The 15727-nt window shown below is 33.3% G+C and overlaps 1 protein-coding gene across 1 annotated transcript in view; it reads left to right on the top strand.

Moving 5' to 3' along the window:
- Positions 1–2749: 2749 nt before the first annotated feature.
- Positions 2750–15727, top strand: part of HNF4G (hepatocyte nuclear factor 4 gamma) — a 59217-nt gene continuing 46239 nt past the window's right edge. The window contains exon 1 of the mRNA XM_045561940.1: positions 2750–3004. The gene's annotated coding sequence lies outside the window, so the exon portion shown is untranslated. The remainder of the gene's footprint in view (positions 3005–15727) is intronic.

The raw sequence follows: 15727 nt of genomic DNA, 5'->3' as shown, positions 1-15727 counted from the left end.
GCCAAGCTTATGAAGGAAGGAGTGAATGACATCTTCCTTACCTGAATTCTTAATTTCTAGTTGTTCTTTCTTGACCACCACATTGGACTTGGCCTTGACCTCACAAATGAACTTGGCTGTCCTTCCTTTACACATTGTCCCTAGGTCTAGCCTTAGCCAAATTATTTTCCCTTAAATCCTCTGTATGTCATTTTCCTTCTTGCAAAGACTCCAGCATGTTTTCTGCTTGAACCTCTACAGTATCTTTTATTATATTTTAATAACCAGATTTAAGTAACCAGACATGGCCATCTTTTCTTCCTTCACAATCATATGCATATTGAACCTATGTAATGTGCAAAGTAGTGAGCTAAGCTCTTAGGGGTAAGACAGAATATCTATAAACAATAGTCCTTGCCTAACGGTATTTCATACTTTGGTTAAAATTAGTAATAATTTATTGTGGTTCATTTGCATAAATCAGTTCTAGCTCATCTGTACCTTTGTAGTTAGAAGTTGGTCAAATTAAAGTGAACAACCAAACAAAATTTTTTTAAAAAAGCCTTTTTGTAGGCCTAAAAATTTAAAGTTAATTTTGGAAATTCACTCTTCAAAAGTGAATTCAAAAACTGGTTGATAGTAAAAATCCCACTTAACATCTAAATAATTTAAAAAATGGTGAAACTGGAAAACTCTAGTTATTTGTTTGCTCTTTTCTGAATAATATAGATGATTTCAAACAAATTTTCACAATCTTTAATTTTTATTATGATAATATTTACTTTGGGACAGTCTCCTTTTGCCAACTTGCAGACAGGTTGTTCTTTTGCATGTAATTGTATGTGTGGATCAGTGGTTCTTTTTTTCCCTTTTTATTTATTTTATTATATTTGGAAAACATATAAAATGCCCTTTTCTCTGGAACCTGCCACATTTAAAACTTTCAGGATGGATACATATTTGATCTTTTGTATTTGTTATTGAGTTTGGACACATTGGATCACTTACCTGCTCAAAAACCTTTAATGACTTCTAATCATTCCTATAAACAAATCTGAAATTTTCTGCCTACTTCTCTCTAAACCCTCTACGAAATAGTGCCACTTTTACTGTCCAATCACACTTTCAAACACCATTTATTTGCTTTCCTTCACCCCAAAAGTCATCTTTACTTTTGCCCGCTAATCAAAGTCTGCCCATTCTGTAAAGCCCCGCTTAGATCCAATCTTTTAATCACTCCAGTTCTCAATTATGAATTTTCTTCTGAATTCCAGGAGTAACTAGAATTAGAATAATTTCTAATTTCCCACTTGTTCACGCTCATTAATCTTACCAATATTTCTCTCTACAAAGAGATTGACTTTTTAAGGGTAGGAACTATGTTTTATGTTAATAGTTTTCTTTATGTTCTGACTCCAGTACTTAAGACCACTTAATAGGAAGTTTAGAAATTGCTGCTGTTAAGCACAATTTGACAACATTTGACATTTGGACATTTTGAACAATAATCTTAGAATCATACAATCTTAAGATTTTAAAGCATCCCAGACTTTAGAGATTGTGACAGATTCTTCATTTGACAGATGAGAAACCTCAGGGTTAAATGGGGGCAGCATGGATCAGTCATTCTTTATAGCTTTTATCTCACTATCTTTGATATCCTTTTAAAAATGGACTATCAGTGGTGTGATGTTTTCTGTCTATTAAAAAATATGAAAAGACACTGTCTCATCCATGGTTCGGTCAGAAAAGCAGAAAACACTTCAGGAATTTGAAGTAGAAGGGATTTAGTTCAAGGAACAAAGTGCCCACAAAACCACTGGACGGCCTGGAGAAGCCAAAGTCAGGAAAGACCCTGTTAGCTTTCAGGTTCACCACTAGCCGACAAGTCAAGGAGCTGCCAGCACTGATCCAACAACCTCCAACATCCAGGTGGCTGAGTTCTAGGAAAATAACTAGAGGCCACTATAGAATCTCTTATTTGGGAGAGCCCAAGCATTTATTCACCTCCTAAATTTTGTGTGAGTGCCCCTAAATGGCAGAATCTGTACTGGAAAGAAAACCAATTCTTATATGTATTTGCAACTTAATTTTTATCTCAGTGGTTTGGTGCCTTTCGATTTAAGGGCAAATGTGGCCACACACCTCAATAACTCACAAATTATCAATCCATTCTAACACTGAATTAATGTTTATAGTAATAGAATGGTTAGTGCTTCAAGGGAGTAGAGGTAAATTGAACCCTATCTTCCCACTTAAAAGGTTGAAGTCACATAGCGATGGCATTGGAGAGCCAACTTTTAAACCTACTTCCATGGCTAAAATGAAGTGTTTTCCTGTTATAAAGCAGTTGGCAGGTTCAGAGATAAGTATACTTCCATTTAATTTAATTCTACAACTTTCTGATTTAATGATATAAGGATTTGTTATACCTAATTATTTAGTGCTAAGACCATGTCTGAGTTTTATAACACACTAAAAAATTTTTACATGGATATATACACATAAGTACAAGCTAAAAGGGAGTTCGCATTGCTCATTGCTGTTCCAAAATCAAGTCACCATTTTATCTAATGGCTTACAAATGGAAAAGTTGATCAATAAATTTATTTAGTGAGATCTCTCAATAGTTTGAACGGTCCTTCTAGTAACCAGATATTATAAGTCTATCATGACCCCTTCTCATTGTGACTTGTTCTGTATGTTACTTGCTATGGCAATAGAGTTTTCTTAAGTACAAACCATTCAAAAATCACACCGTTGTTGTAGGTTGCTTTGTCCTCAGGCTCTCTAGTATTCCTTTTGGGCTATTAGTCTTTCAACATGCAGTTAGGGGATTAAAGTAAATCATTTAATTCATGTAGCATGTCACTCAATAGTATACTTTTGGAAATTGTTTCCACAGGAGCACCCGTGAAAGCAGCCAGTCTGAGATATTGACACTGTAGAAAAAACTGACAGCTTACTCCTTGTATTGATTCTACTCTTCTCTACAAATATAGACTCCGTTCCCTACCACAACCTTGTAAGTGGTGCCTGCTGAGGTTGCTAAATTGCTTTGTAAATTATTTATTACTTGGACACCTTGTAAAGATCTCTTTTCTTGTCTGACTTGCTTGTGCTTTCCCGGGTCATAGGTATTGAAAGGTCTCAAAGTGTTATGCTGACCACAGCCGCCTTACGGAATCCTTTCCTTCCGAGCTTATGTTGCAAAGTGATTTGCCCAGCCTGTAATGTTATGATGCCTTTTGTCACCGGTTCTTATTTCTGATGTATTGCTTACAAAAGATTGCAAATGTTTATATGCTTATGTGTCAGATTGAGCACCGGACTGGCTGGCAATTTGGAGCCCAGCACTAGGCAATTATTTAGCACATTTTCAAACTAAAAAGTTTACAGTATTTGAAGAATACTTATTTAATGATGGGGAAAAAGTTTATATTAATAAAAATGGTTTACCAGAGCAAATGCACGTATTTAATTTACTTGCACTGATAGAGTCAATGATCTGAAAAAAAAATCGTAAATGCTTTCTCTCTCTTCTGAATTATTAATATTTTCTTCTCATTTATGTTTTCTTTTGCAATTTTCTGAACGAGAATTTTTTTAATGTTTATAATTTTATATTAAAAATACATATACATTTTTATGTCCAATGAGCACAGCAATTTGAGCAGATTGTAATGGCCTACTTTTAGCGAACTGAAATTACACACACACATACAAGAATACTCAATAGGAAAAGGTCTGTGTTTAATAATTTGCATTTTTCTCTTCCCCTCTCCTAGCTTCCTAAATTAGTAGACTCAGGTCAAGTAGAAATTTGGTGAATTTGGTCCAGAGTTATGTTAGTGCCCTTTACAGTTTAGAAATCCAATAAGCTACACTTCTCATCCCTCCCTTAAAATTCATTTGATTATTTTTGAAGCAATCTAGGCTTTTCAATCCCATCTCTGCCATTTATGAGCTCTGTGTCTTTAGGCAAGTAACTCAGCCCTTGTAAACATCAGTTTTTTTTTACTATATAATAAAATAATGGTAATAATAATAATAATATCTACCCAAAAGATTATTGGAAGAATAAATGACAATATATTTGGAGCCTTAGCACAGACATATATTAAGGGTCAGTGACGGTTACAACATGTTACTGATATCTAATGTTTTACTTAGAATTCAAATTTATGATAATTATATTTTTATATAATGCCAATAGATACTTGCTGACAATAAAAATGCAGTTAGTAATTACACATTAAGATTGTAGCATCTTATAGGCATTTTTTTAATTGTAGGAGCTTGAGGAGTATAAAAACACCCTTCTAAGATCACTGAAATGGGGAATGCAAATCTATTAGAGGAAAAAGAATCAGATCACAAAGATTTATAAACAGAGGAAGTCAGCTATTTCTAGACAGGCCCTTAGGGGTGAGAGATGAGCACAGGAAGAGCCAAGCTGGAAATAAGCCAGTGGATTTAGGCCATGAGCCCCTTATGGCCGTAAGCTTCAAGGCTGTTTTACTGATATCCTCTCCAGGCAAGGTTTGTTCCAGTGCAGTGCTGGTTTTCTTGTCCACTGCTTTGTGCCAGAGTGTATTGTTATGATCTCACTTCATTCGTTCCCTGCATACTAAAGGCCATCGCCTTTAATATGAGTTTTCTACACCTATTTTCCCACTCCACTCCTGCTTGAAATGCTTGAGTCTTAACATTATTCCAAGTTTTAAGGCCCAGCTCAAGTGCCACCTCCCCCACCTGGTCTGTTTTTATTGTTACCACCTATTTCTACCCCACTCCTAAATTCTTTCAGCATTGATAGTGTGAATTACCCTACCTAGTATCTGAGATTAGATACAGTGCTATCTGGTTTAATAATTACTTAATGTAAAATTACCTATCCAGCTAGAAGCACGTAGGGCAGGGAAGAGTCTTTCACTGTCTTTTCAGGAGCAACATAATGAAAGAGTAAGGGAGAAGCCAAAGGCTGGTTAAAGCAGAGTATTTGCAGATAAAATGCATGTTCTAGCCCCAGATAAGAGCTCTAATGTTTGTGCATATTTTACTCATGTGCCCCATTCTAATAATAACTGCCTTTACCACACTACTTTGTAGATTACATAAAACTTTCACGTAGTTTATCTCATTTATTCCTCAGAGCAGTTATCTATGAGATGAGCCTTATTACCCTCATTGGTAGAGAAGAATCAAAGCCTCTACAGGTTACAGTGACTTGTCCTGCGTCACACTGAAGTCCATTACTTTTCTTTCCTATCCACCCCAGCTGACCTCACACAGTGCCTCACCTCGCCAGAACCGCATGAGGAAGCCAGAAAGCTTTTAGTTTTGATTTATAAGCAACAAGGCTGATTTCTCTTGAGAAAAAGTGAGAGAAGAAGAACCACTCATCCAGGCAGTCTTTGCCTACTCCCTTTTGGGGGGCAGATAGAGTGCAGTTCTTTGAACAATAAAATTAGTTTGACATAAGAAAACAAGTGGGAGTCTGCAGACAACTGTCTGCAAGAGATGCATGAAGGAACAGAGCTGGAACATGATTTTTTAAAAAGATATGTATATACACACACAAATATATGTATATATGAATCATACAGTATTAAAATATATGTGAAAAATATGTATCGAAAACATGTATGCCTATCTCTATTTATATACATTCTGTGAAATTTAGGATGGAAGGGGAAATCTCAGAACTGGAATGAACCAAATTAATGTTAAATAGTTTTAGAGGAGAAAACATGGTACAATGGGGAAAGGAACTATTAGATTGAGCTATACCAAGAAGATTGAGTTTTATGTCCTGAGATGATATGGAGGATGGTTGAACACAGACTTCTCCATCCTGAAGAGTTCCTAGGAAAAGTCCCCCTTTCTTATAAATTGAATCATTGAAGGAAAAGTTTTAAAGGCATATGTTGCAAATAGCTTTGCACAATGTTTGTACTGTAAGTATTTCCAAAAAATGTGTAAGATATTATCCATTCTCCTGCATCCTTATCAATATTGAGTAATGTAATTGAAAAATAAAATGCTAGTTTGAAATGGAAAAAAAAATACTCTTTATAATGTTCAATTTAGCATGAATATTTTCCATATATTTCTTCACTAATTGCACTTTCTTTTTTTAAAATGTTATATTCTTTTCTGTTTATTTTGACAACAATGTTTTAAATCAACTTAAGCTTCATAGTGTCTTTTACCTGTTTAATCAACATCTGATGCGTATATATGATTTCCATTGATTATATACAAGAATTATAAAATTTCTTTCCAGTACCTATTAATTTCATTAAATCTGATAATGTTTTTATTGTGATTCTTTTAAAAAAAATAATTGAAAATTTGTCCCAAGCAATTGGGGGTATATTTTCTTTGATTTTCTCTGTTGCTACATTTCCCACTACAAGCAAATTTGCAGACATAGACATCAATGCTAAATAATAGAATCTCTATTAATCTCTCTCTATATCAATATTTTTCAAATATGAGATCTCTGAGTAGCATTGTATTGGTATTTAAATAAAAATGTATATATACTAGGAACACTAAAGTTAGAATTCATTCATGAAATTTATTGAGTCCATACTTTGTTGAAAAATTGTGGAAGAATCTGAGTTGTCTAAAACATTGAGCCTTCCTCCAAAAAGAAGAGGGTGTAATGGGGTTATAAACATGTATTCTGTAAATTAGCAGGCAGCAAGAAATAAATCACATAACAAAGTTAGGCAAAATGTTGTTTTTGCAGAGAGTGGGTGAAAAGCAGTCTCCCTCCTCTCCAACACACACATACATTGGGCTGATAATGCAGAAGGAGATTAAAGAAAAATCATGTGGTAGATAAGTGAAAATTTAAGTCATTTTTGTTGTCTGAAATAATTAGGTGAACATTAATAAGATCTTTTATTATAGCTGCATAAATTGGGCTTTAATTTGTGACCATTGAGGATACTGCTCCTGACTAGAAATTAAATTTGTTTTTATTGAATGTAATAAATAATGATTACACATTAAAATATTATGAATCATGTGCATTTAGAAACAATCTTATCAAGTGCAGGTACTGTGGTTTATTAATTCTTGAAGTTATTACCTAGATTAGTGCCTTGGACATAATAAATGGTCATTGTTTTTTTGGATGAATGAATGGTGGTCAAATGTAATGTTTGAAAGAATTGAATTTTAGATAATGCCATTAACACAGCATATGTAGAAATAAATATACACTAAAACTCAAAATCATGGAAAAATATATTTCATTTTAACAATAAACATCTACTTTAAACAGGTAATGATAGCAGTTTTTATTTAAATTGGCTGGCAATTATGACCTGCCAGCTATGTGCAAGGTAATGTGTTTGGTCTTAAGGAAACTATGTAGTTTGGTCTCCATCAATAAGTAATTATGCCAGTAATAAGCTAGTGTACATCACCCAGTAACAAAATTGAAGACTGAATGAAATGAATGTCATAAAAAAGGAATAATGGCAGTGATTCTGGAACAAAATGAATTTATGCTTATTCTATTTATACTTTTGCAACCGATTCACAAATTATGTTTTTAAGATTTAAAGACTAGTGTCTTCCTATCCCTTTCATCATGTTCTCTTCTTCAAAATTACCAGCAATAATATTTCATACATGCAAAGTCATACTGAAAACTTTAATACAGTTGTAACATCTCTGAAGTCTCCATGTGTAATAGTTCCATGTGATGGTATTCACTATTATCACTTTTATTACCGTTATTAAGGATGGGAGGTTATTATTAAATAGGTACTAACCGGTAATGTTACTGTAGGCCTCACAATTCACTGTGCTCAGGAGTTGGCGGGACCCTGAGATGTAAGTGTCTGCCTGTGTATGCTGTGAATTTTGGAACTTGTTTTTTACACATTAAGTGGTAAGAACAGATGCCAGATTCCTTAAGAATTCTAACGTTGGAGAGTACATTCTCTCTCAGTGTTAAGAGATGGGGAATTCTGGTGCAAACCATCTAAAATAACTAGGAGGTCAAAAACGCCCTGAGAAAAACGGTAGTAACATCAAACTTTTCTGTGAGTAGTTGAAAGTTGAAGGCCATAGGAAACATAAACAAAAATATCCCAGTGTTGTGAAGTTAATGGAACATCAACTGAGTTGAAAAGAAATTAGAATATTTAGATATATTTAGGAAGCTACCAGAACCCTGCCAGTAGGTGTCAGGTAGAGTTTATTACAAGAAGAGAATAAAAAATAACAGTGACCAGAAGAGTATTTTTAAAAAATTCCTTAGAAAGGACATTTTACCGTAAATTTTGTTTTATCTTGTTACAGGATAATTTTCTACATGTATCTCCCAATTTTTGCATATTAATTGGTTAATTTGATATTAAAATTTAATTTAAATATAAAATTACTTTTGAAGAAGTAACATATTTTAGATATTAGTTTTGATACTGTTATTTTTCCCATGGATATTTTATGTCTTTCAATTATTAATTATTAGTACACAGTCATAAATATAATACAATAGCTCACAAGATAATCTTCCAGCAAAGCTCAAAAATACATAATTGGTTGTCATGAAAGAGCTTGTATCACTTTTGGTTTTTATTCCATGAAAATCAACAGGAGTAATGTTGCTTCAGCCAGAAAGGAGAGAAAAAGATATGGAAAACACAGAAGCAATGTCACATGTAGAAATTATATTATAATGGAACAGCAGCAAATACATTACTATATGTATAGGCATTAAAATAAGTAAAGTTTTGTTATGTCGAAGATGACTAGTATAAACTTTTGTAATTATGAGAATTGCAGTTTTAGGCAAAACTAAAACTAGTGTCTACTAGATTTAGAAACATTATCAACCAAGTGCAAATTTTGTTGCAGAAATGGCGCTTTCTCAGTTACAGTGCCCGATAATTCAGAAACCTGATTGGGTAGGGTCCATAGGCCTTTGCTTGATCCTCCCTAGATTTGCCTGGGTGGGTAAATGCTGTTAGATGAGAAGCATTTAATGGCTCAGAACCAAATAGGATGGCATATTTGTATTTGAATCATCTTAAAGCTATCCAAAGTCCTGAGGCTCATAGAATAGCTATTTGAAAGCAAAGTCTATTCTCTCTATGGGCAGAAAAACATAAGTTTGTGTTTGTGTGTCATTAAAACATATTTAACTTTATCAGGCAGAGGATACCATTTCTGATTCCTTGTAGAAGGAAGTCCTAACTCCTGGATGGAAAAGAGACCAGGAGAAGGTGAGGCATAATAAAAGGAAGTGTAAAAGCTTAGTAAATACTACATGTACTAAACAGCTCACTGAGGAAAAGATAACATTATTTCATATATCTATTGAAGAGGAGCAAATCGTCATAACTTTAGGGCAGAAACTATTTCACCTTAATCTGTACTATCAAATATCTTTCTTCCTGGTCTTTCCTGGATATCTTGGATTTCTTTGCAGTACTGAAATATTCTATCCAGATACTTCTGTGTTTCTAGCTTTTGTTACTCTAGAAAAGAGTTTCTTTATAGGACTTCTTGGATTTTGTTTTAATTAAAGGAAGATTCTTGTGCTACACTATGCTAAGTCAATTTAGAAACTAAACTTAAATTGCATTTAATATTGTCCTGATGTTTTTTATTTTAAGATATAAAACTTTTCAAAAAAATAATACAGACATTTCTTAAAATACATTGTAATATCAGTAATATAGTATACTTATTAATAGAGACCACACTGGAAATTTAAAAAGGAATTTAAAGTATTCACACTGCAGGGAAATGCTAGGACATTTGAGAACCAAGGAGAATTTTTAAGTTCCACCGTAGAATCCCTGTATCAACACACAACACACAAAAAGGACATGCTTAATGCCCTGTACTTACGTTTGGTTTTGTTGCTAACTATATCTTGGGTAATTATTAAACTCTCTAAGCCTCAGTTTACCCTCTGTAAAATAAAGACAAAAAATGGTGGTCACCTGCAGAGCTATTGTATTAAATAAGATAAAAACGTAAACTAACAAGACCTGGCATATATTGATCATTTAATTATATATTCTTTTTATTACTAATAGTAACTGTGATAGTGCAAGATAGTTATATGTATAGTGTTTTTGACTTCCCAGGACAGATGTCAAGATATTCTTATGATAGCTGCTGGTCTAGATCAGAGCTTCTTATCCATGGTGCCATGACAAGCTAATGTGTCACAATCATTGTTGTTTGTGTTGTGAGTAATTTGTTACTTATAAAACTTTACTGAAATTTGGGGATTGTTCTATGTTAGTTCTGAATCAGTGTTGTACCCATAAAAACTCTCTTACTTTCTGGCATTATGAAATGATTTGTTTGAATGGGAGAGAAAGAAGTGGAGTTACTTACAGTCATAGTTCTGAGAGTTGATGACACTTCAGGGTGTGCCAGTGGGAGTGTATCATGTATGGTAAAATCACATGGTCACAAGCTATAATCTTTTGGGAATCAATTTAATGTTAGCAAACAGGAAGTTCTGGGTCAGTCAAGGCCTAGGACTCATTGTAGACTATTTTCAGAATATAGGAGTCTAAGTTGTCTCCATAATCCTAAAAGCCAGTAAAACTCTGGGCATGGTCAGGAAAGAAAACAGAAAATATAACCTTATGCTATACAATAACCACAGTGTTTTTGCTGTTAAATTATCAAGTGCAGTTCTGGTTATTAAATCTCAAGAAAGATGTGATCTTAGAGCTGGGATTACTAGGCCAAAAGTTAGGAGCATTTTAATAGCTCTTGATATATACATATATAATATACACACATACACACACACACACACACACACACACACACACACATATATATATATACCTGTATATATGTTTGGGTGGACTACAATTTACGTTATTAGTGCTGTATTAGTGATAGCAGTTATCTGCAGCACATGATGTTATTTAAACTAATTTTTAGGAATAAAATTATATTTTGAGGTTAATGTGTTGCATTTATTACCAAATTTGAACATTTCTCCTTGTGTTGGTTTTCTATTTATATTTTATTCTGCTGATGACAGTTTTTAAAATTAGTTTTGATGTTTTATTACAGATTAAAATGATCTCTCATTGCTTATATATAGGTAACCATGGGATTTTATGCAGTGACTTGTTAAGCCAGTGTGAATCTCTTATCTGTCTGACTCTGTAATATTGTACTTTTGAATTACACCTATTGTGTTGGATGTTGCAAGAGTGGAAAGGAGGATATATATTTCTTAATTTCACTCATAAATGCAGGTGAGTATAGAAATTTTACCAGAATCTGGGATACACTCAACTATTACTCATTTTGACTATCACTGAGAAATTTTCTTTTCAGAGGGTTTTTGGATAATTTATTAGGGTTTTGAGAGAAAAAGGTCTCAGTTTTTCTATGACAACCTTTTCTAAGAATGTGTTAGTTTTTGAGTGCAGGTACTGGTTTTACACACTGAATGTTTGATAGTTACTCATTTCTAAACTTGATTCTTCTGCTAACTTGGTGGTAGACTTTTGACAAGTCACTTAAACCTCTTTGTTTCCACAACTGCAAAATGAAGCATTAATCTGAGATATCTCTAAGCTCTTTGCTAGCTATGCCTTCCTGATTCATATGTACTATGAATTTCTTGCCTCTCAGTACATCTTTGGAATATGCAAATAAATTTGGAATAGTTAATGGTTCACCATAAGTAAGCTTCTCTCTCTACCCCGTTCTTTAACCCTTTATCCATCACAAGATGAACAGTACAAGGTTTCAAAAGTTTGGAACTCAGAACCAGAGTATTTTAAAATTGTACTCATTTACTAAAATATGGACAAAGTTAAAGCAAAATATGTGAAAACATTGCTTTATCTTCCAATCCTTTTGCTTCAAATTTACTGTCTTGTCATTCATAAACAAATATAAATGTGCCTTACAATAGAGTTATATTGTATACTCCATAATAGAAGAGTTCCCAAAAAAGTACATAATACAAGTGTGGCAAATATACATATTTGGGAACTCTTGCCATTTTTTAATCTAGTTTAAAAATCATCTGAGGAAGAATGTAGTGAATCTATTTAACTGTCAGTTGCATTTTAAATATTTTGTAGAGACATGAACTATGAATAATTAACTCTGTTTACTACTCAATAATTTTAAGTGGAATGACCTTTGACAGTCTGTTTGTAATAACTAACACAGTGCATTTTAACTCATTTATTTTAATTAGGAAAAGACAACTCTAGAATTTAGGGGGCAAAATTGAACTTTTAAAATTGCTTAGTTTAGTGAATTTTTCTTTCGTAATGAAAATAAAACGCGCATTTTAAAAATCTGGGCATACTTTTTAAAGTGATTATGTATGTAAGTAATTTAAGATCAGGCCTATATTATAGGGAATTGTATCTTATCTTTCTATCACTTCAAACCAATCTTCTAGTGCATTAGAAACTATATAGCCTGAAAGTTAAATAATAGGTCTGAAAAGTAGAAGATTTTGTGATTTTAAGGATCTGAGTTTGAAAATTCAGTCAACAAATACTAAACTAATTTTATAAACATAAAAGTTCAGTTTATAAAATAGCAAGAATAAAATCTATCCTAAAATTTACAAGCAGCTTTAGTAATTATTAAATGTTAGGTTTAATAAGCAGGAAACTCTCATCCTCATTTTCTGTGGCTGTTTATGTTATACTTGACCTCTTCCCTCATTTCATCCTCTTTGAATAATACTGTACTAAAGTGAATCTCTGATTAATATTTAAATGTGCATGGGAGAAATAGGTAACCTAATCAGAGAAAATAATTAACAAGCCACCTCATTCTCATATCCCTTCATTCCTACAAGGAAGCATATATTTTTATTACCACAGTATCATTCCCTTTGACCTCCTTTCTGATTCAAAGCTTAATAGATTCATGATTGAACTGGCTCAATAGCATTTGATTATAGTTCCTAAATATTTTCTGAACATGCTGCTTATGTACTGCTTTTTCCTAAATTCCATTTTTCTCCTCTCATACAATACCTAAAGGTAACCTTTAGGGATTATTTTCCCGTTTCAGACAACTTTGTGATAGGATCCAAGACAAATTCCTATGGCCTTGGTGGGTGAAATGGTTTTTATGCAGTGGCTAAAAACTAAGATAAGATTTCATGTATTAATGTAGAATGATATTCATGTTTTGATGGTTGAGCACTACAATTTTATTTGGGCTAAAAATTCTATAGGTATATGAAAAGAATATATATCTATATAAATTTACATATGTATATATTTATGTTTATGTATGTTTATGAAATATGTTTTGTATTTTCTATATAGATTATAGGACTTATACATAGTTCTCTACTTCTACATAAAATCTATATACTTACATTTCTACCTATTTTATTACAATCTCTATATCTCTACAAGAAGTGGCATTGGAAGGAGAACTATTGAGTTTTAAATTTTAATTTACCTATGTTGTAAAGTTTGCTATTATTTTTGATTTACAATCAAGCTTATGTGTCTTCTGTAATTAAAGACATAAGGGAAAAGGTAATGATGAGCATTGTTATTCTTTTTTAAAATAATGTATTTTATAAAACTATTTAATATATAATAAAATTAGAAACCTAGGTCAACAAGTATTACCTAATTCCATCAAAATTTAACTAGTTATGTGTTTTAAAACTATGTGATGTTTGGAAATAATTGTAAAAAGAGATGTGCCAAGTTTAAGAGAATTTTACACTTACTAAGTAATTTAAAAGAAAACATAAAAAAGATTTAGAATTACTAGGTCCTTGGGTAAGAAAACTAAAATGTGTAGAGGACTTAGAAGTTTCAAAATTTATTTATAGTTTAAACAAAACTTATCAAGAGGAAAACTTATCAAGAGGATTCTAAAGTTTAATTTTAACATGATAAACAGATGAAAGTAGTAAATTTGAAAAAGGATAAGAGAGAAGGGAGACTAACCATATCACATATTAAACAATATTATAAGGATATAGTGATGGTGTTGGGGCATTCATAGACAGAATATTGTAACAAATAGAGACTAGATGGAGACCCTTTTCTATATGCAGGAAAAACCATCCTTCCCAGACAGGGAGGGAGATTTTGCTGGAGCTCCTCTCCTCCGCTCCCTGCCCCCGCCAAGCACTTTCCCTCACCCTATTTGAGAAGGAGGGGCTGGGCAGAAAGAGTTGAGCTATTTGCTAATCTTATAATATCCCAATAAAATACGTTTTTATGGGTATTTACTATATATCTGTATAAAAATTAATGTCAGTACAAAAGTATTTTTAAAAAAATAAAAGGAAATTAGATCTTCATCATACCATGGCCTCAAATAATTCTAAATATATTAAAGAGTTAAATGAAAAACTATGCCTTAATAACTATAAGAAAATTTATTACATCTCTTAAAGAGGAATTTCTAGGTTTAAAATCATTCATGTATTCAAAAAGTATTTATTGAAACCTCATTTTTTTCAGCTGGTAGGTATACAGCTTTAGGAAGACAAAAGTACCGATTTTCAAACAGCTTAGAGTCTAACTGAAAACACAACTCAAGTAATAACAATTAGCAGTAACAACATCAATAAATGTTGATCTTTATACTGGGAGGAAAACAGAGTATGATAAGAGGGGAAAGAGGGCAGCTGTAACCATGCATATAGACCCAGAGCCCAGAGAGAGCATGAGCCGAGGAAGTTCATTTATACTGATGCTTAGAGGAGAAGAGAGCAGTGACAACAGATAGAGCTGAAGAGGAAGGCCAGAACTCAGTTTGAAGTGTCTCCTAATCCATACTGAGGAATTTGAGCTCTGCCTTAAGAGCAGTGGAAAGCTACTAAAAAATTTTGAGTGAGTAATATCATGTGAATTGAATTTTAGAAAATTCAGTTTGATGAACTTATAAGACTGAATAGAAGTGACTGTAGGGCTGAGACTCCAGCTGAGAAGACACACAATTAAATAGAAAATTCCAGAAACATACGTGCTAAGAGGGTGAGTAGGACTTTGCTCATGTGTAAGTTAGCAGAGGTCTGTAAGTAGAGAAATAAAAAGAGGATTGGATGGAGTAGGGGGAGATATTTGTAGCTGGGCTTAGGGTCATATTCCCAGTTCTGGTGAGTTCTAGATGGCTAGACAGTGTAATGAGGCAGTCTTCATTGCAAAGAGCCAAGCACTGAGCCAGTGTGACAAAGTGGAATGTTGCAGAAGTTTGGGAATCACAGAGACCCATATTTGGTATCCTGGAGTTAAGATTTGGCCAAGAGACCCGATGTTAAGAGGAGGTATATGTAAAGATTGGGCAGACTAACAGGAATTCAGCAACTGGGGTTGGATGTGAGAAGCCTGAACATTCTAATACCTATCATATGGTGCATTATGGGACACTGATATATTTCGATAGCCATTGTCTTGATTCATTTGGAAATTGTGGCTAAGACTTCTAGATAGGGCTCATCAATGGAACTTTATCCTCTCTTTCTCTCTCTACATATAAGCATGTATATGTATACACACACACACACATATTACACAGTCATGTACTGCATAATGACATTTAGGTCAACAATATAGGATGATGGTGCCATAAGAGTATAATGGAACTAAAAAATTCCTATTGACAGGTGGGCATGGTGGCTCATGCCGGTAATCCTAGCACTTTGGGAGGCCAAAGTGGGATGATCCCTTGAGGCTAGGAGTTAGAGACCAGCCTGAGCAACATAGTAAGACCCCCATTT

Source organism: Lemur catta, chromosome 9 (genome assembly GCF_020740605.2).
Source record: "Lemur catta isolate mLemCat1 chromosome 9, mLemCat1.pri, whole genome shotgun sequence".
Lineage (NCBI taxonomy): Eukaryota > Metazoa > Chordata > Mammalia > Primates > Lemuridae > Lemur > Lemur catta.
The sequence above is the reverse complement of the archived record's forward strand: the minus strand, read 5'-3'. Positions and strand labels throughout refer to the sequence as shown.